This window comes from Rhinoderma darwinii, chromosome 12 (assembly GCF_050947455.1).
Source record: "Rhinoderma darwinii isolate aRhiDar2 chromosome 12, aRhiDar2.hap1, whole genome shotgun sequence".
NCBI lineage: Eukaryota > Metazoa > Chordata > Amphibia > Anura > Rhinodermatidae > Rhinoderma > Rhinoderma darwinii.
In genome coordinates, this window is record NC_134698.1 from 55,465,189 (window position 1) to 55,485,329 (window position 20,141).

Genomic DNA, 20,141 nt, shown 5'->3' on the forward strand with positions numbered 1-20,141 from the left:
CCAAATGTCACTTCAATGTCTAAGGGATAATGCATGTTTTTTTCATAAAGCACAATTTTGAATTGCATTGCATACAAAAATATAAGTACTCAGATTAGATGGGAAAAAACAAGAGAACTATGTTTATCAGTGGGATTTGTTTTCTTAAAGCGTACCTAAACTTAACACTTATTAACACTTAATAGCACTATTTCTGACCATTATATGCGTTTTTTAGCAGTTTTCCCCCTGCAAACTCTCTAATTCTCAGTTGCCTCTGTGCTAGAGGGCAGAGTCTAACAGCTATCATGTCATAAACATTTCACACATAAAGAAGACAACATCCTACACCCCTATCTCTTTGTAGCACACACATAGAAGCAGCAGCAACATGGAGGAAATCATACAGCAGTAATGAGCAGTGTAGCTGTGAATCCAGCACTGGGGTGAGATAGAACATTTACTAGAAGCTGCAGCCTCTTTGTGTCTGTCTCTCACTCTACCCCTGTTTCCTTCTCCCCTTCCTTCTCCATAGACATATTTGGGCAGCTTGTAACCTGATCCTTCAGTGAGATCATTATATTTATAAATCTAAATGTACTGCTAAATGCTATTTTTAGCAGTAAATTCACAGTGAGTGAACATTTAGGAGGAGGGGAGCCTGATAAGTGCACTAATTCTCCTGAGGTAGAGCCAAGATTTGGAAGCTGGCTCCACCTAGGGGAAATGTAGTTCACGCCCTGTAGGCTACATTCAGGGAATTAGCATATAGGGCGCCAACACAACAGAGGCCATATCAATGAAAAACGGCACTGGGTTAAGGTGGACAGCGGGTTTTAGGTCAGATAAAGAGTTTGCATTATATGACCTAGTGACTAGTCCTCTTTAAGAGGGTCATTTTTTTCACAACCTTATCAATTTGAAAAGTCCCCCAATGATAAACCAATTACAAGGTGTCCCACTGGCAGGACCACTCGCAATCATGTGTTATCACTAGTGGAAGGCGCCGGCTGGCCTTCATTTTAAGCATTACATAACATCATTGCAATAAATAGGCTGTCCGTGTAGGGCAAATGAAAAAGGGTGGTTTAACTTCAACAACCCGTTTAAAATCTAGTAGTGCTTTTACATGTTAACTGGATTCACAGGAACTATCACTGTGACTTAATTCTAATAATGTTGTCACAATGATTTGAATATAAAAAAAATTTTTTTTTCATGTATATGTCATCCGAAAATGCATGGTAATGTGCCCGGCAATGAACGCTTAAAGAGGCTCTGTCACCAGATTTTGCAACCCCTATCTGCTATTGCAGCAGATAGGCGCTGCAATGTAGATTACAGTAACGTTTTTATTTTTAAAAAACGAGCATTTTTGGCCAAGTTATGACCATTTTTGTATTTATGCAAATGAGGCTTGCAAAAGTCCAAGTGGGCGTGTTTAAAGTAAAAGTCCAACTGGGCGTGTATTATGTGCGTACATCGGGGCGTTTTTAATACTTTTACTAGCTGGGCGTTCTGACGAGAAGTATCATCCACTTCTCTTCACAACGCCCAGCTTCTGGCAGTGCAGACACACAGCGTGTTCTGGAGAGATCACGCTGTGACGTCACTCACTTCCTGCCCCAGGTCCTGCATCGTGTCGGCCACATCGGCACCAGAGGCTACAGTTGATTCTGCAGCAGCATCGGCGTTTGCAGGTAAGTCGATGTAGCTACTTACCTGCAAACGCTGATGCTGCTGCAGAATCAACTGTAGCCTCTGGTGCCGATGTGGCCGACACTATGCAGGACCTGGGGCAGGAAGTGAGTGACGTCACAGCGTGATCTCTCGAGAACACGCTGTGTCTGCACTGCCAGAAGCTGGGCGTTCTGAAGAGAAGTGGATGATACTTCTCGTCAGAACGCCCAGCTAGTAAAAGTAGTAAAAACGCCCCGATGTACGCACATAATACACGCCCAGTTGGACTTTTACTTTAAACACGCCCACTTGGACTTTTGCAAGCCTCATTTGCATAAATACAAAAATGGTCATAACTTGGCCCAAAATGCTCGTTTTTTTAAAATAAAAACGTTACTGTAATCTACATTGCAGTGCCTATCTGCTGCAATAGCAGATAAGGGTTGCAAAATCTGGTGACAGAGCCTCTTTAAAGATCCAAGTCTCTTTTGGGTGAAAAATGATCCCTTAGACAAGTAAAATGCTGTCATTTAGAGGTAAATCAGTGCAAACGACATTCTTTCCCTGGCAGTATCCCATTACATTACTGATAACAGATGTTACTCCTTTCACTTCACCTTTACTACAAGACAATGCATCAAGAAATGGTGACGTGAAGGATCATCACGTCAGCAATGGAAAGTCCCATCAAGTATTCAAGAGGTTTAAAGGGTTTGTCCACTTTTGACAATATCTTTTTGTAACAAAGGTCACCAATAATATGCAGATTATAAGATGATCCACTACTGGGATCCCTAGTGATTAGCTGTAATATGTGGGGGGATCCAGCAGCAAGTGTTTAATTTCCCTGCAGCGCCACCTCAAGGGAAATGAAGCATTACACAGTTTGCACCATAATGCTATCCATGTAATCCATGGACATGTTGGATCATCCAGAGATGGAGTCTGCATAGACACTCCAGAGGCACACACTGATAAGGGCCCCTGATTTTTCAATTTGATGACAGTGGGGTGCTGGCCTTAGACTGCCAAATTCCTATCTGGTCTGTAAATGCACCAGTAAATATGTGACATAGATGGTAAAGCGCGTAGTTCCTTACATGTGATATTATATTTGTTTAGTGCAGCACTAGGCCCCCTTGCCTGTAGGGGAGCTGTGCAGCTACACAGATAACAGATACGGCATATCCATATCGAGCCACTCTGCACTCTGGGTAATAGAGCAGGGTCCTGAACAAGGGTCACTTCTGCTGTTACTTCTGAATTTCCTAGTAGGGTATCGGAAAATAGGTTTTCTAACCTGGACAACCCCTTTAACGCATAGTTCTTTCTTGTACCAGGTTATAACAGTCTTTTTTTTTGGTGGGGGGGGGGGCAGTGCCAACAGTGTGACCTTCATATAGTGTTCAGGGTCTTGAAAATAGGTTAAAAAGAAAACGAAACAAGCAACAAAACAAAAAAAAAAACATGGCGGATTCAACTCTTGAGTCACATGATGGAATATCCAAGATAAGTGTGGAGATGAAGTGGCACTGAAGATTCTGTCCACTGCAATACATCCATGTTCATAATAGCAGTTTCCCAAAGCATCCAATCAGAATCCAGGTTCATTTTTCAGGGGGGCCTTTAAGAGGTAACCTGTATTAAGCTGTAACCTAATTGGTAGGTTTTTTTTACTAGCTTTCTAGATTTCTCCCATTGACTTTAGCACGCCAATATGTAAGAGGAAGATAAGGCTGGTGGATACTGTTTATAGCTGCTTATTTTCAGTTTTGGAAAATTCAAGAATAACAGAATGGTCATCAAATAAAGAAGGAACTTATCAAGTAATAAGGCTATCACTATGTAGTGACATCTAAAGTGACAGCACACCCCAGAGCAAACTGATGAACCTAGTCATATGCACAACAAAAGAAAAATAGACATAATAATAGTAATAATGTACATGGCAGGATTAACACAAACAGAAAGAATGCAATTTTAAGGATGGCAATGCTCCTATAACCAGTCAGATTTTTGTTCATGTTTTCTGATATGGACAATGTATTTCAGATGACAAGACACACCCAAATACAGTGTGTGTGTGTGTGTGTGTGTGTGTGTGTGTGTGTGTGTGTGTGTGTGTGTGTGTGTGTGTGTGTGTGTGCGCGCTATTCAATACTATGTTATGGTATTCAAACTAAGGCCCAAATGCAAGAGTCCCCCTTTAATAGGGCACACAAATGTGCAGTATGTTGTGGCTTTAAATTCTGTAAAAAGTGGATGCTACATGACCTGCCTAAGTAGAGTCGTGTGTTAACCTTATACCATACTATCCCCCCACCCCCACTTTAGTAAAGACACATGACACCGAGGTAGGATGTGAAATGGCCACAGCAGCCGTTTATTAATTTCACAGTTTTATAAAAACAATTTAAATCCGAAACATTCGGATAACTAGTTAGGAATCCACCAGAGAATTCCTCCTAATAATTCACATGACCCAACATGGGTCAGAATCGTAAATACCAATTTAACGTTAACATTAACCCGAGCAGAGGAAGTCCTTGAAGCCCCTTCAGATAGTCCTTTTTAAAGAACACACCGAATTAGCCATCTGCAAACCACCAATTACCTCCAGCCGTAAACCAGCTCGGAAGCACCGTTCACCTCTGCAGATGGCTCCAACCACTAGAAGTCCACTTCAAGGGGATAACACCCGATGAAGCCCTCAAGTGATATACCGACCACTAGAAGTCCACTTCAAAGGGATAACACCCGATGAAGCCCTCAAGTGATATACCGACCACTAGAAGTCCACTTCAAAGGGATAACACCCGATGAAGCCTTCAAGTGATATACCTTCTACCAGAAGACCACTTCAAAGGGATAACACCCGATGAAGTCTTCAACCATGTACCTTTTTTGGGGGACGCATACCCCCGATGCGACCCCCCCACCATTTTGTACTGACTGGCCTCAAGGACTCCCCCCGCACAGCGAAACAGGCCTTGACCACCTTAAGCCTGTGAGTTCCTCCACACCACCACCGCCCTTTCTATGCCTTCTGCTATCGCCAAGCTCCAAAGATCAATGCCAACCTCGGTCAGATGAACCCCGTCACTCCTCCAGAAATTCCCCACTCCTGACTCCAAATCCCTATGCCTCACGCAAATGCCCCCGTTTCTTGCCACAAAACGGGACACCGCCCGGTTAACTTTAATGCGAGCCTTATTGACTCTCTCCACTGATCTTGCTAACCGCCAATGCTTTCTTGGGACTATGTCCGACCACACTATCACCAACTTGGGATAAGATACCCACAAACACAACATATCATGTTTGATATCCCGCACCAACTCACGAAAGGGGCGGACTCCTAAGTCATTCCCACCCACGTGCAACACTAAGACCTCCGGAACCCTATCAAGCCGCGCATATGTCTGGAATTCCGCCAACACCCTGCTCCATGACATACCTCTAAAACCCAGCCAATGCACAACCGCGTCCTGTCGCGGAATGCGCAACTGGCGACCATCCGGGCGGACGTCCGCCCTCAAAGCCCCCCAGTGCACGTACGAATGACCCATCAACCACACCAAACACGGAGGCGAATCTGAAACGGAAAACACAGTTAGGCACCACCATATAACATTTGTAAAGCGTAAACAACAAAATTATAACATATGGGGGCGGACATAGGACTTAAACCTTTTAGACTCCCAACGACCAATACGCCTCACCCCCTCATCATCCAACCCCCAGCGCCCCGCTTCCGTTGCTGCGCCAATCCTGAAGGAATGAGATGAATATGAGCCTGCCGCAACACCAACCGCCGTCAAACAATTTTTAAGTACAGCTCCAAACTGAAACCTGGACAAAAACGACCCGTCCACATGACGTAACAAAGGCAACTCTGGAGACCCCCTGTTTTTCGTAAAACCCCGCATGCACTCTACTGGGCACATGACCAACCCCGGGAGAGCGAACAACTATCAGTTTACCCTTCCCTACTTGGTCAGATTTAGATCGACGCAACCATACCTCCAGCCGGTCTGCGAATAGGCTCACCTCCCCAGATCTCAGCCCCCCTGCCCGTTTGGTACCGCAACTTAAACCCAAACGCCACCGCAGATATGAACCGGTTCACCTTCGCTACTGAAAACCCCGCCTCCCAGGCGTCCCTTAACCAGTACAAAAGTGCCACCAACCTGTCTCTATCCGTATTGACGTCACCCAACTCTCTTACCCACTCCTCCCACTGCCTCCAATAAGCAGCATAAGCACTCCACGTCGTGCGCGCCAAAGACCTTTGTACCAATTGTTCTACGGGACCGAGACCAGATCCCAAAGATGCTCCGGACAAGCCAAACCGAGACCTTCCGCTCCCGGTGCCAATTGCCGAAACCGGTCCCACTGCGAGCGAGAAAGAGCATCAGCGATACAATTCCGTACACCCGGGACATGCACCGCCACTACCCACGCGTTCAACGACAAACACACCAACACTAAATGTCGCAACAATTGAACTACCGGAGGAGAGGACGCCGTGATGTTATTAATGGCAAGCACCACCCCCATGTTGTCGCAGTAAAAACGGACCTTCTTATCCCTGAGCCTGTCCCCCCAAATGGTAGCCGCCACCACGATGGGAAACAGCTCGAGCAGGGCCAGATTCCGCGTGAGTCCACTGGACACCCAGCTAGCCGGCCATTGACCTGCGCACCACGGACCTCCCCCGTAAGCTCCAAAACCACCCGCCCCAGCCGCATCCGTGAAAATATTCAAATCACTCGTATCCTGCGCTGGGGCCATCCATAGCGAGCGACCATTGTACTGGCCCAAGAAGTCATCCCAAACCTGAAGATCAGCTCGGTGCTCCTCCTTGAGCCGCACAAAATGATGCGGCGCACGCACTCCCGCCGTTGCCGCCGCCAACCTCCTACCAAACACCCTCCCCATCGGCATAATCCGGCAGGCGAAATTCAACTTCCCCAGCAGCGACTGAAGCTCCCTCAGCGTCATTTTCTTCATTCTACAAGCCCGTCGAACCTCCAGCCTCAAAGCACCCAACTTATCCGCCGGGAGACGACACTCCATTGCCACCGAGTCTATTTCGATTTCCAAAAAACAAATCGTCGCTACCGGGCCCTCCGTTTTTCCCGGCGCCAAAGGAATCCCAAAATCCCTCGCCACCTTCTGTAGAGCATGAAGCAAATTACCGCAAACCGGCGAACCCCCCGGGCCAACGCACAAAAATTCATCTAAGTAATGGATCAACGAGTCGACCCCGGCTACTCCCCTCGTTACCCACTCCACGAAGCTACTAAACGCCTCGAAGTATGCACAAGAAAGGGAACACCCCATCGGAAGGCACCGATCCACGTAAAAAGCCCCATTCCAAAAACAACCCAACAGCCGTTGGCTTTCTGGATGGACCGGCAACAACCTGAACGCCGCCTCAATGTCAGTTTTTGCCAGCAGCGCCCCAGGACCCGCAGCCCGCACTAACCCCACCGCCTTATCGAATGAGGTATAAACTACGGAGCACAACTCGTGATCAATCCCGTCATTTACCGACGAACCCTTGGGATACGATAAATGTTGAATCAAACGAAATTTTCCGGGCTCGCGTTTAGGGACAATACCCAAAGGGGACACAACTAAATCTTTTACCGGCGACTCAACAAACGGCCCCGACATGCGGCCCAACGAAACTTCTTTTAACAACTTTTCCGACACGACTTTTGCATGCAAGTAAGCCGATTTTAAATTCCTCCGCGTAACCGGAACCTCATAAGGAGGCGGAGGAATAACAAAACCAACACGAAACCCTTCATAAAGCAACTTAGCCGCCGCCCTATCCGGATACTCATTTAGATAAGGGGCCATCTTTTCCACCCTCACCGGCGACACCCCCTTGACCAGCCGCGTGCTGGTTACCTGACCTCTTTTTCCGCAGACATTTTGCCGCCCCGTGTGATGCACCATCACACTCGGAACACACGTGCTTGAACTTGCACGTGGCCCCGAACTTGCACTGACCTTCATTAAATTGCCAGCAAAACCCCGCCTTTCCCCCGCCGCTTTGTCCAACCTGACTAGACTGGCCTCCCTGGCCGGCGCTCCCGGGAAAGGACTGCCTAACCGGAGCCGTAACCCGTAACCAGAGAGCAATATCCTTCTGGTCCCACCGAATCGCCGGCCGAACCGCCTTCCGCTGACGGAATTGCTCATCGTATCGCAGCCACGCTTGCCCCCCATACGCCCTATGAGCCTCCCCAATAGCATCAAAATAACAAAACAACGCCGAACAATTTTCCGGCGCCTTTTCCCCTATCACACTAGCCAATATGGCGAACGCCTGCGACCAATTAACGAACGTCTGCGGGATAAGCCTATACCGCCGCCGTTCCTCCTCGTCCTTTTTACTCTCATCCCGCTTGCTCTTATCCAAATTAAATTTAGCAAGCGGCAAGAGAGAAAAAATTTCAACATACTCGTCCTTCCAGATCCGCTCGCGCACCTCCTGCTTTAAATGCGCCCCCAACGGACCTTCAAAACAAACGTACACCTCCCCCCGAGCACGATCATCAATACGCACTCGATCGCCGTCCTTCTGCGCCTCGGTCTGTACCGACACCGCGACCGCCTCTCTAACCGCCGCCACCGGACGCGCCTGTAACGATTCCACGTCCCTGGGGCCTTCCCAAACTACCGCAGGGGACACTTCCGTTACTACCGGCGCCGCGGCCCTGTCCAGGCGCCCCACCAGCTCCCGTAAGCAACCCACTAAGTCTGCCAAACCCGCTCCGTCGCGTCCGCCCGCGCCACTACCGGCCCCCGATGCAATGCTAGCAGCCCCCCCGCCGACACCCGACATAAAAATCGCTGGATAAGACAATGATGGAGTTATACACTCACCGGGCTGCACAGGCGCTGTGTTCCCGTCAGCCGGACCATCCTGACCTCGACGATACACGTCCAGTTCACCTTCCTCCAATTCTTCTCTCGCCGACGACTGTCCATCCCAACGACATCTTCGGAACGGGGATGAGGACGCGCTGACCGATGGGCCGGCAACCTGCCGCCCGACCGCCGGGACCCAGACTTCCGACCGGACCTGTTGCCTCGACATCGCTGCAGATCTAGGCGTCCGTCTAGACGATCCTGACGAAGCCTGCCCCCTGGCCGGAACATCACCATGCGGGGCGGCCGTACCTTGTACTCCACATCTTCCATCTGATGGGGGAGGGGTGACAGGGAGCCCAGCCTGCGACTCCCTGCTTACCGCCGGACCCCGTCGCGGCCTGGGATTCCTGCCAGGACGCAGGGCCTGGGAAGGGGCGGTCCTCCCAGCTGCCTGGCCTGCAGCGTCCGGGATCGGGCTCCCTCTGCGACGCCGTGTCCGCGGGACTGCCTCCGGGCTGAGGCGCTCTGGAGGTCGGGACCGCCGAGAGGGACGGGTCGACCCGGCCTGCGTCGCCGTCACCCCTGGCAACGCTCTCTGCCCGCCCAGCGCAGGAGCGGTTGTTGCCGACTCCCCCCCCACCGCCATAGCCATGCTCGTGAGGGGGCCGGGGGAGGGGAGCCTGTCCTTTGCAACAGACCCCGAACGCCGTGCCCGACGTGGCGAAACGGCGTCCGGGATCCTCGTTATGGCAGCCACGGTCTCCTCTAGCCATCCGGGACCGTGGTGCACAGCAGCGGCACGCAGCCGCTCTAACATTAAGGCCTCTGCCCTAAAAGCACGGGCAACGGGGGAGCTTACTGATTCTGTGTTACTCCTCCCGCTGCTTCCGGCTCAATGCCGAGAAACAGCGGGAAGCTCAGTAACGGCCCCCCGTCCCCCTTAACTCCTCCCCGTCCCCCCTCCAACTCCCTCCAACTCTCCCTCACCTAATTAACCCTTTCCCTACTAGGACGGTCATGTCGGCTTCCCTTAATCCCTGCAGGCTGCGTCCAGCCTCTTCTTTGAAGTCATTGTACTGGACAATTGATGTGCAAAATGACATCAGTTGGCCTCAGATTTAGAATTGGGCTTTCAATTCATCGTCATCCACTTTAAGGCTCAGTTTACACTTTGCAGTTTTGATGCAGATTTTTTCATAAACATTTTTTTTTTAACCAAACACAAGAGGGGAACATATAGAAAGGGAAGAGGAAAGATATAACAAGTGTGTTAAATGTCTTTTACGGGATTAGAAAAATATGGCTGCTTTCTTCTAAATTACGGTACCACACCTGTCCACAAATTGTGTGCGATCTTGCAGCTCAGCCCCATACACTTCAATGAAGCTCAGCTGCAATTCCAGAAACAAACCATTGACTGGTGTGGCAACATTTCTGGAAGAAAGAAGACATTTTTTTCTAATCCTGTACACATCCTTTAATGTTTATTCAGTGACCGGGTAACCAAAGACAATTGCCCATAAGTTTCAAAATGGCCGACAATATTTGCAATCTCCTGTCCCCAGTTCCAGAGGAGCTTGGGAACACAAACCTCTGCTAAATCAACTAAAATACTATTAATTCTTATGGAAGCTCATGTGATAACAAGGTGCATGACACAAAGACGTATAACTATAACCTGTGGTTTTAAGTTACAAGACTAAAATCAAAGCATAATGTAGGTATGCTGGGACTTATTATTTATTTCTGTTACTTATATAGCGCCAACATATTCTGTAGCACTGTACAGAGGTTGTCCTCCCTCATTGTCCCCATAGGGGCTCACAAGCTAAATTCCCGATCTATATATTTTGGGGTGTGGGAGGAAACCCACGCAAACATGGGGGGAACATGCAAACCCTGTGCAGATTTTTTTTCCTTGGTTGGAGTGGAATCGAGGACCCCAGTGTTGCAAGGGACTTGTAGTTAACTATCCGGTCGGCCTGTATTGCTCTTCTCTGCTTTATTATTACCGTATGTGCAGGTATATAACGGTATAACTTTTAACGGTATCATTTTTTATTTTTTTTGCTGCTGCTGCTTCTGTTTTATCAGGTTTTTTTTTTTTGCTGTTTTTTGGTCGTGCCAGTAGCTAGGGGGTCAGTAAAATTGACAGTATCCCCCTCAGCCAGGTGAGCCTGCAGTGACAGATGCAAACAGGCAGCTTGTAATTAGATGGATTTCAGCCAAACCAAATATTTCAGATCAGTTTCCTTAACAATCTGCTTTAATCATTTATTAATAGACTTTCTGGCTGGGATACAAAAGGTGAGGTTGAAATAACAGAAGAAGAATGCCAGCCAATAAATCATCGCAAGCTTGTAGTGCTGACACAGGGCTAACCTCTTCAAGTGCTGCTCGGGCCACAATCAGGGCATGAGTCCATGCCAACCTGTTTGCCACTTCCTCATTGCCTGACCATGGCGGATTCTTCTTAACAATGAATAGTAAGGAAAGAAAACATTGATCCATTTTAGAGGCGTTTTGCACAATGTATTAGATAATTGCATAAATAACAGTTGCATAATATAATGTCATTGGAAAAAATCCCTTTCACCACCGGCGGGTTCCACTAATAACCTGCAAGCCTAGCGGGAATTTCAAGATATCCATATTTGTATGCAGAAGCCATCATCATAACCCCGAATAAAATGCATTCTCTCGATATTCAGTCGTAATCTACTGACAGGTGTATGTCAACCAGCGTCTGCAGTGCAATGAGAGAATGCAGACAGACGTAAGTGGCAGCCCGCATAGTGCTGATAGGTTAGACAAGACCAGCATAGAGAATTTGAAACTCCCTTAGGATGTGTTCACACGTCACGGTCAATCGCGGCAAAAAACAATAATTGATTGCGATGAATTTACACAACCTAATGCCTACAGGTGATTACTAGAATGCTTCAGCGGCAAATAGGTGTAGTTCAATGATAATATTACATTAAAGCGGTTAACCAGGATTTTAAAATTGATAGCATATCCTTAGGATAGGCCATCAATATTAGATCAGTGAGGGTCCAACTCTCGGCACCCTCGCCGATCAGCTGTTTAAAGGGGTCGCTGCGATCAAGCGAGCGATGCAGCGACTTCACTGTTTACTCGGCTTTCTTGCTATCCGCACTTGCACACGGCGCCATTTTCATAGCGGCTGTGCAAATTATCGCAGTTCTGTCCCATGGTTTTAACCCCTTCCCGACATCCGCCGTATATATACGGCGCACGCCAGGTGGAAGAATACGAAGCGGGCTCACGGGCTCGAGCACGATCCCGCTTGTTTAACCGTTAAATGCCGCTTTCAATAGTGATCGCGCCATTTAAATTACTAAAAACAGGGGGGCGAGATCGGGGGGAGCCGTTGGTTGGCACGGCTGCCTGGGGGCTTGACGAAGTCCCCCAGGTCCGCCACCTTTGTACTCCTATGAAGCTCTGCCTCTGCAGGGCTTCATAGGAAACGGTGAGAAACGCGATATACTCCTAAGGGGACAAGTAAAAAAAGTAAAAAACAGTAAAATTATTTTTTTTAACAAATAAAAAAAAATTAAAGGCTCAAAAAAAAAAACCCTTTTCCCATTTTCCCTCAAGCACAATGTAAAAAAATGAAAAAGCTAACATAACTGGTATCGACGCATCTGTAAAAGTCTGAACTATTACAATATATCATTTAGTCCGCACGGTGAACACCGTAAAAAATAAAAAATTTAAAACATCAGAATTGCTGTTTTTTGGTCCCTTCTTCTGCCACAAAAAATGAAATAAAAAGTGATCAAAAAGTCTCATGTAACCCAAAATGGTACCAATATAAACCGCAGTTCGCCCCGCAAAAAATAAGCCCTCACACGGCTAAATAGACAGAAAAATAAAAACGTTATGGCTCTCAGAATGTGGCGACAAAACTCAAATTTTATTTTTAACAATCAGTTTTTTCCTTGTAAAAGTAATAAAACAAAGAAAACTATACAAATTTGGTATCACTGTAATCGTATTGACCCGCAGAATAATGTTAACATGCCGTTTTTACCGTATGGTGAATGCCGTAAAAACAAAACCACCCAAAAGGTTGAGGAATCGCAGTTTTTTTCCTATTCCACCCCACATATATATTTTTTCTCGTTTCCCACTACATTATATGGTACAAAAAACGGTGCTGTGAAAATCTACAACTCGTCCCGCAAAAAACAAGCCCTCATACGGCAATATTGATGGAAAAATAAAAGAGTTATGGTTTTTGGAAGGTGGGGAGGAAAAAACAAAAGTGAAATTCCGAAAAATGGCTGCGGCGGGAAGGGGTTAAAGCACCGTCCAATTCTCTTGAGAATAGCCCATCAATTTTAAAAACCTTGATGACCTCTTTAAGAAATTGCTATTTATGCAAATATCCTATACAATTTTGAAGTGGTTTGTCTTAGAACGGTTTGCTTTCTGTGGACCCAGAACATAGAGATATTACATGGTTTGCCATTCATTAGAATGTGTTCAATGTAATTCTAAATTTTCCCTACATCATCTGTAATTGTCAGCAAATTGCTGGGGGTTCACGCAGTGATAAGCTTTTCTTTGGAGCAGGGGTTGCGGATGACTGGGCCGGCTTAAATTTAGAAAGGAGTTGTCTTAATGAGACACCTTTAATTGTGCCAAATCCACATTTAACCTCTTAAGATCAGTAACAAACTAAATAAGTCCTTCCCCACACTGCGCAATACATTTACGACACTGGCACGGGGATGGTGTTGGCTCAGGAGCGCAGTGTGTGCCATCAGCAGTGGTTGTCAGCTTTAACATCAATAGCGATCGCAGCACCCAGGTGGTTTTGCAAAAGAGAGGGGGGCTTCCTCTGTAAGCCCCTTCAGAGTCCTCACAATGTGATCGTGGTGTGCCAATGGGTTGCGATTGCCGATGGGTCTGCCATCGACATGAGTCTGTAAAGGCCCTGCATAAAGCAGGTTCTAACAGGCTGCCTGTCAGTATGACATGGGCAGGTAGGGCTGGGCAATTAATCGGGAAAAAAAACAAAACCGAAATTTAGCGAAGATAACCGACGTCATCTTGCACATTTCGGTTTACTCTTTTTTTTCCGGTTTCAATTGTATCTGCGTCCTCAGGACGCAGATACAGTTGAATTCTATAGTAGAGCAGGCATCAGTTCCCTGCTCTACTATTCACTGTATGACGCTGGCCACTCATGGCTCAGTGCAGATAGGCGCACTCTACACTGCACAGAAACTGCCCTTACTAAAAGTCTCAAAGGATCTCTTGGCGACTAAATCTAAAGGCAAATACTCTCTACATTGTCAAAGGCTGCAGAGAGATCAGTAGACCACAAAACTCCTACTTAACATGCTCCACTCTTTTGGCCTTAAAGACACGGCTCTCTCTTGGTTTTCTTCCCATCTCTCTGACCGCTCGTTCAGTGTGTAATTTGCTGGTTCTACTTTTTCTCCTCATCCGATTGCTATCGGGGTTCCTCAGGGATCAGTCCTAGGTCCGGTCCTCTTTTCTCTCTACACAGCCCCTATAGGACAAACCATCAGCAAATTTGGCTTCCAGTACCATTTCTACGGTGATTACACCCAATTATATCCTCTCAACGTGACATCACCCCTGCGCTAATACAAAACACCAGTGATTGTCTATCCAACACCAGTAATTGTCTGTCCGCTGTCTCTAACATCATGTCCTCTCCCTATCTGAAATGGAAGCTTTATATATCTGAGCTCATTGTGTTCCCACCATCTACTAACCTCCCTAATCCTGATATCTCCATCTCAGGGTGTGGCACTATCATAACTCCTAGGCAGCACGCCCGCTGTCTCTGGGTTATTTTTGACTCAGATCTTTCCTTTACTCCTCACATTCAATCACTTTCACGCTTCTGTCACTTTCACCTCAAAAACATCTCCAGAATCCGCTCTTTTCTTACGGAGGAAACAGCCAAAACTCTCATTGTTGCTCTGATTCACTCTCGTCTTGACTACTGTAACTCATTATTAGTCGATCTTCCCCTCACTAAACTCTCCCCTCTCCAATCTATCCTCAATGCAGCAGCCAGGCTCATCTGACCAACCGCTACACCAATGTCTCTATCCTGTGCCAGTCACTGAACTGGTTGCCCATCCCCTTCAGAATAAAATTCAAACTTATTACGCTCACCCACAAAGCTCTCCACAGTGCTGCACCTCCTTACATCTCCTCCGTCATCTCTGTCCACCACCCTACTCGCGCTCTACGTTCTACCAACGACCTTAAATTAACATCCACCATAATCCAAACCTCCCACTCCCGTCTCCAGGATTTTGCTCGTGCTGCACCCGTCCTCTGGAATGTGCTATCCCAGACAATCAGATTAATTCCCAATATCCACAGTTTTAAACGTACCCTGAAAACACATCTATTTAGACAGGCCTATAACATTCCCTAATCTAACTCCTTTCCCTGACCCCCCTTTTACATTAGTCATGAGAACTTGACCCCCTATTTCAGCAGTATCCCCCACACTCCTTGCACCCTAATACACTTCATGTCTGTCATACACGGATACTGGCTGGTGAGCGGCTCATGTAGATTTATGGTACTACCCCATGTGTATAAAAGATGGCTGGACCATTGTACTGAACAAGCATTTTTACATTTTGTGTGTCCCCTATTTCCTCATAGATTGTAAGCTCTTGCGAGCAAGGTCTTTACTCCTCTTGTTTGAATTGAAAATTAGTTTTGTCATGTAAGGTCTGATATTGTCTGTACAATATGCTGCGGAATATGTCGGTACTATATAAAAAAAGATTATTATTATTATTAAGTACTATAAAATAATCACGTTATTTATCCCGCAAGGTGAACACCGTAAAAAATAAACAAATAAAAATCAATGGCAGAATTGCTGTTTTATTGTTCATCCCACCTCCCAAAAGAGGAATAATAGTGTATATACAGATAGTTGATTTAGGTTAACCAGTTTAGATCCGGGATATTTTGAGCCTTCAGGAGAAGACACATTTAAGCCCTTTTTAGCACGCATTAAAAAGCTATAAACTTTTTTATTTGTTGGGGTAGCGACGTGGTTTTTGCAATGTTTTTTTCCGTAGACAATGCAGGTTTCTTTTCTTATTTTTATACACACCCTTTTTAGATTTTACCATTTTTAGGCTTAAAGTTTAAAAATAATAGTAAAAAAAATGAGCTTTTTTACTTTTTAGCTATTTTTTTCTGGTAATAACATAGTTTTACCCTAAAATAGACCTTTTATTTGTGATCGTCATTGTCTATCGTAAATTTTAACATATTACATGTCTATTTTAGGGTAATTGGCTCAGGGCTAGCGTTACGACAATGATTGGCGGGGGGTTTTTCTTGGAGTGGGTATTTTATGTATATTTATTATTCATTTATTTTGCACTTTACTTTACTTTTAGTTTTTTATTACTATGGTCTGTCCCTCAAAGGTCAGAAAGCCCCAGTTACAGGGGAAATCAGCCCTCTTATAGTTACTATTGTCACGAATAGGGATGTGCTGGGTCTAGTAGGACCCAGCAGCAGCCTGCCACTAACAGCACCCGGTGATCATGTGACCAGTCACATGATCACCGGGACCAATAAAGGCATCGGCGCTGCCGCTGACTCTATTCATATACACAGCGCTCAGAGAAGATAGAAGCAGCAAAAGGGTTTCTATCTTCTCAGGGTCCCCGGGTGTCACTGACTGCTGGAGACCCGACATTCAGCTATCTCTTACATAATCTGGTCTGCGCTGTAATGTAGATAACAGCAGTGATTTTTATTTTGAAAAACGATCAGTTTTTAGCAAGTTATGAACAATTTTAGATTTATGCTAATTCGTTTCTTAATGCCCAACTGGGCGTTTTTTATCTTTTGACCAAGTGGGCGTTATAAAGAGAAGTGTATGACGCTGACCAATCAGTGACGAATCAGCGTCATACACTTCTTTCCATTCATACTCACAGCGCAGCGTGATCTCACTGTGCGGTCACATACACCCACAGTAACTTTATCGAAGTGTCTTAAGAGTGAAAAGACATCGCCTCCAGCCCGGAGGCGATGTCTATTCACACTCCCAATACTACAGTAAAGTTTCTGTGGGACTTACTCACACAGCACAGCATGAGCTCGCGAGATCACGCTGTGCTGTCATTCACAGCTTGATCTCGCGAGATCACGCTGTGCTGTGTAAGTCCCACAGAAACTTTACCAAAGTGTAGAGAGTGGGAATAGACATCGCATCCTGGCTGGAGGCAATGTCTATTCACTGTCAAGACACTTCAGTAAAGTTAATGTGGGTATATGTGACAGCACAGCCTGATCTCACGAGATTATGCTGTGCTGTGAATACAAATGGACATGAATGGAGAGAAGTGTATGACGCTGATTGGTCAGCTTCATACACCTCTCTTTACAATGCCCACTTGGACGAAAGTTAAAAAACGCCCAGTTGGGCATTAAGAAACTAATTAGCATAAATCTAAAATTGTTCATAACTTGCTCAAAAATGATTGTTTTTCAAAATAAAAACCACTGTTATCTACATTACAGCGCCGATCAAATTAAATGGGAGATAGGGCACTTATAATCTGGTAGAAAAAAAAGGCGTTTATTCATCCTTCCATTCGATCTATTACTACAGTCCTACCTTGCCTGACTACTTTTGCCCATGTGCTCTGGCAGGATTTTTCCAGCCTATTCCTATATATTTTATACGTGGATAGGCCGCACTTCCCTCGACATTTGGGCAGTGTCATTCTATATGCACGTTTTACCTCTTCTTTCCCTGTGGGTTACATGAGCGTTTCCTGGTTACCCTTGGTTGGCTGACTCTGTATGTTCATGGTCTTTTACATCTGACCATACTGTCTTGATCTCTATATATGGTTCATTCGTTTTTATATTCCGTTATGTCATTTGTTGTATCATATCTAATAAAGATTTTGCATTTTTGTATACTATATAGTACATTATTTTTAAAGGGCCATGTCCCTTTTTTGTTCGCTTTAGGTTGTCCACTTATAATCTGGTGACAGAGCTTCTGTCACGATGCGGGATGTGGACACACTGGGCCGTACCACGTAGCGGGATTGCAGCTGGCCAAACAGGTATGGTACTGAGCCTATAGTCCAAAAAAGGGTACCTGAGGCAATGTAGGCAGCAGCAAGGCAGGCTCGGCTGGGACCAGGCGGCAGGTAGACGTCAGGCGTGGTGCAGTAGAACAGGCATGGAGATGCAGCAAAACACGACAACAGTTCAGCACGGCAGTAGACCAGGATGGTACTGATAGCACAGGAAACAGGATACAGATACGGGGAACACTGGGAAGCTGGAAGACACTTTAGGAGACCATTTGCAAGACAGACTAAGGGAAACAACAGCAACGCTCAGGCGAGGATCAGAAGGGCCGTGACCCTCTTATAGTCCAGGATTTCAGGAGTTGTTGATGACCATTTCCAGGTGCGCACGCTGGCCCTTTAAGAGCGGGCACGAGCGCACGTGCACCCTCCGGGAGACAGGCTCGATATCCGAAGGTGAGTGCCGGCACCTCACAGTGGGACGACGCAGCATAGCAGCAGGACGTCCATGGCCGCGGTCGTCGAGGGGTAAGTTAGAACGACAGACCGTGGCCATAGACGTTACAGCCTCTTTAAGGACCCTGACCGCTGGCCGGAAATACACAGCCAGCGGTCGGGAACTGGTTAAGGTCTCCAATTTCTCATGAAACAAATACAATATATCGTGACATGCTAGCAAAACCCTTGTCAGGCTGCAATTTAAATCTCAACCACTGGGTGGCTACACATACATAAATAGCATAGACATATCGTGATCGCGACGGAGTATCGCAAAATCATATTTTTTTTTCCTCCTAAACTGGTAATCCCGTGCCACACATCTCAGGATATTTTGAGATCAGAGGAAAGGTAACAAAGGACACATCTGTACCACAAAATAGTGCTAATGAAAACTTTAACCCCTTCCGAACTGATCCGGTTTTGGCCTTGAGGACGAAGGCGATTTTTTCAAATCAGACATGTGTCACTGTATGTGGTAATAACTTTGTAATGCTATTACCTATCCAAGCAATTCTGAGACTGTTTTTTTCGTGACATATTGTACTTTATTTTAGTGGAAAAATGTGGTCGATAAATTCAGTATTCATTTGTGAAAAACACCAAAATTTGGAGAGTTTGCAAAAAATAGAATTTTTCTAAATTTACGGATGCAGCCATCTTTATCTTGACTGATAACTTGCTGCAGCGTGATATCACACAACAAAAGCCATTGAAAAGTCATTGAAAATGTCAAGATAAAGGATCTTGACACTCTGTATCTACATCTATAAATGCATGTGCTTGTAAAACAGATAGTAATACCACACAATATAGTTACTAGTTTACATCCCCCATATGTCTACTTTATGTTTGCATAATTTTTTGAACATTCTTTTATTTTTCTAGGGACGTTACAAGGCTTAGCACTTTAGCAGCAATTTCTCACATTTTAAAGAAGATCTCAAAAGGCTATTTTTAGGGAACAGTTCAGATCTGAAGTGGTTTTGTGGGCCCTCTGTATTAGATAGAACCCATTAATCACCCCATTTTACAAATTATTTTTTTTTTTCCAAAATTCATTTGTAATGCATTTTTTTCTGTAACATAGAAAGCTTTAATAGGGAAATGCAGCTCAATATTTATTGCCCAGATTCTGAAGTTTTTAGAAATATCCCACATGTGGCCTTAGTGTGCCAATGGACTGAAGCACAGGCCTAATAAGCAAAGGAGCACCTAGTGGATTTTAGGTGTTCCAACAGTGGAAACAACCCAAAAGTGATCCCATTTGGGAAACAACACGCCTTAAGGAATCTATCTAGGGGTATAATGAACATTTAGACCCCACAGGCCTTTTGCGGAATTTATTAGAATTAAGATTTTTCACTTTCGCAAAGGATAAAGGATGAAAAAGAAAAAGCACCCCAACATTTGTAAAGCAATTTCTCCCGAGTGAGGCTATACCCCACATGTGGTCATAAATGTTTATTAGAAATTGTAGCGTCCATGGCCGTGGGCCGTCGGGTTTACTCACCTCCCGACGCCCGCAGCCATGGATCCGTGAGCGCTGGTCCCCATCTCCTTCCTAGGAGACGGCAGCGCTCACTTCCGCTCCGGTCTGCTGGGCCCCGTAGGGTGCGCACGCACGCTCGTGCCAGGCCTTAAAGGGCCAGCGCAGCATGGAGATCGTCATCATCATCAACTTCCACAATTTCCTGGTCTATAAGAAGGCCCCAGGCCTTCTGATCCTTGCCTGAGCGTTGTTAGTTTTCCCAGTCTGTCTTGCAAATAGTCCCTTAGTGTTTCCCGTTCCAGTTGTTACCCATGCCTTGTTCCCTGTTCCGGTTTCCCGTGCTGTGCCTTTAGTATCAAGTCGTGCCACGTCCTGTGTCATCCGCCACGTCCGGAGGAATCCGCCACGTCCGGAGGAATCCGCCACGTCCGGAGGAATCCGCCACGTCCGGCGCAATCTGCGGCACCTGTGTCATCCGCCACGTCTGGCTTTAC

General features: G+C 46.0%; 1 protein-coding gene across 4 annotated transcripts in view; it reads right to left on the minus strand.

Moving 5' to 3' along the window:
* SLC25A21 (solute carrier family 25 member 21) overlaps nt 1-20,141 on the minus strand; it is a 303,655-nt gene that overhangs the window by 124,945 nt on the left and 158,569 nt on the right. The gene's annotated exons all lie outside the window — the stretch shown is intronic.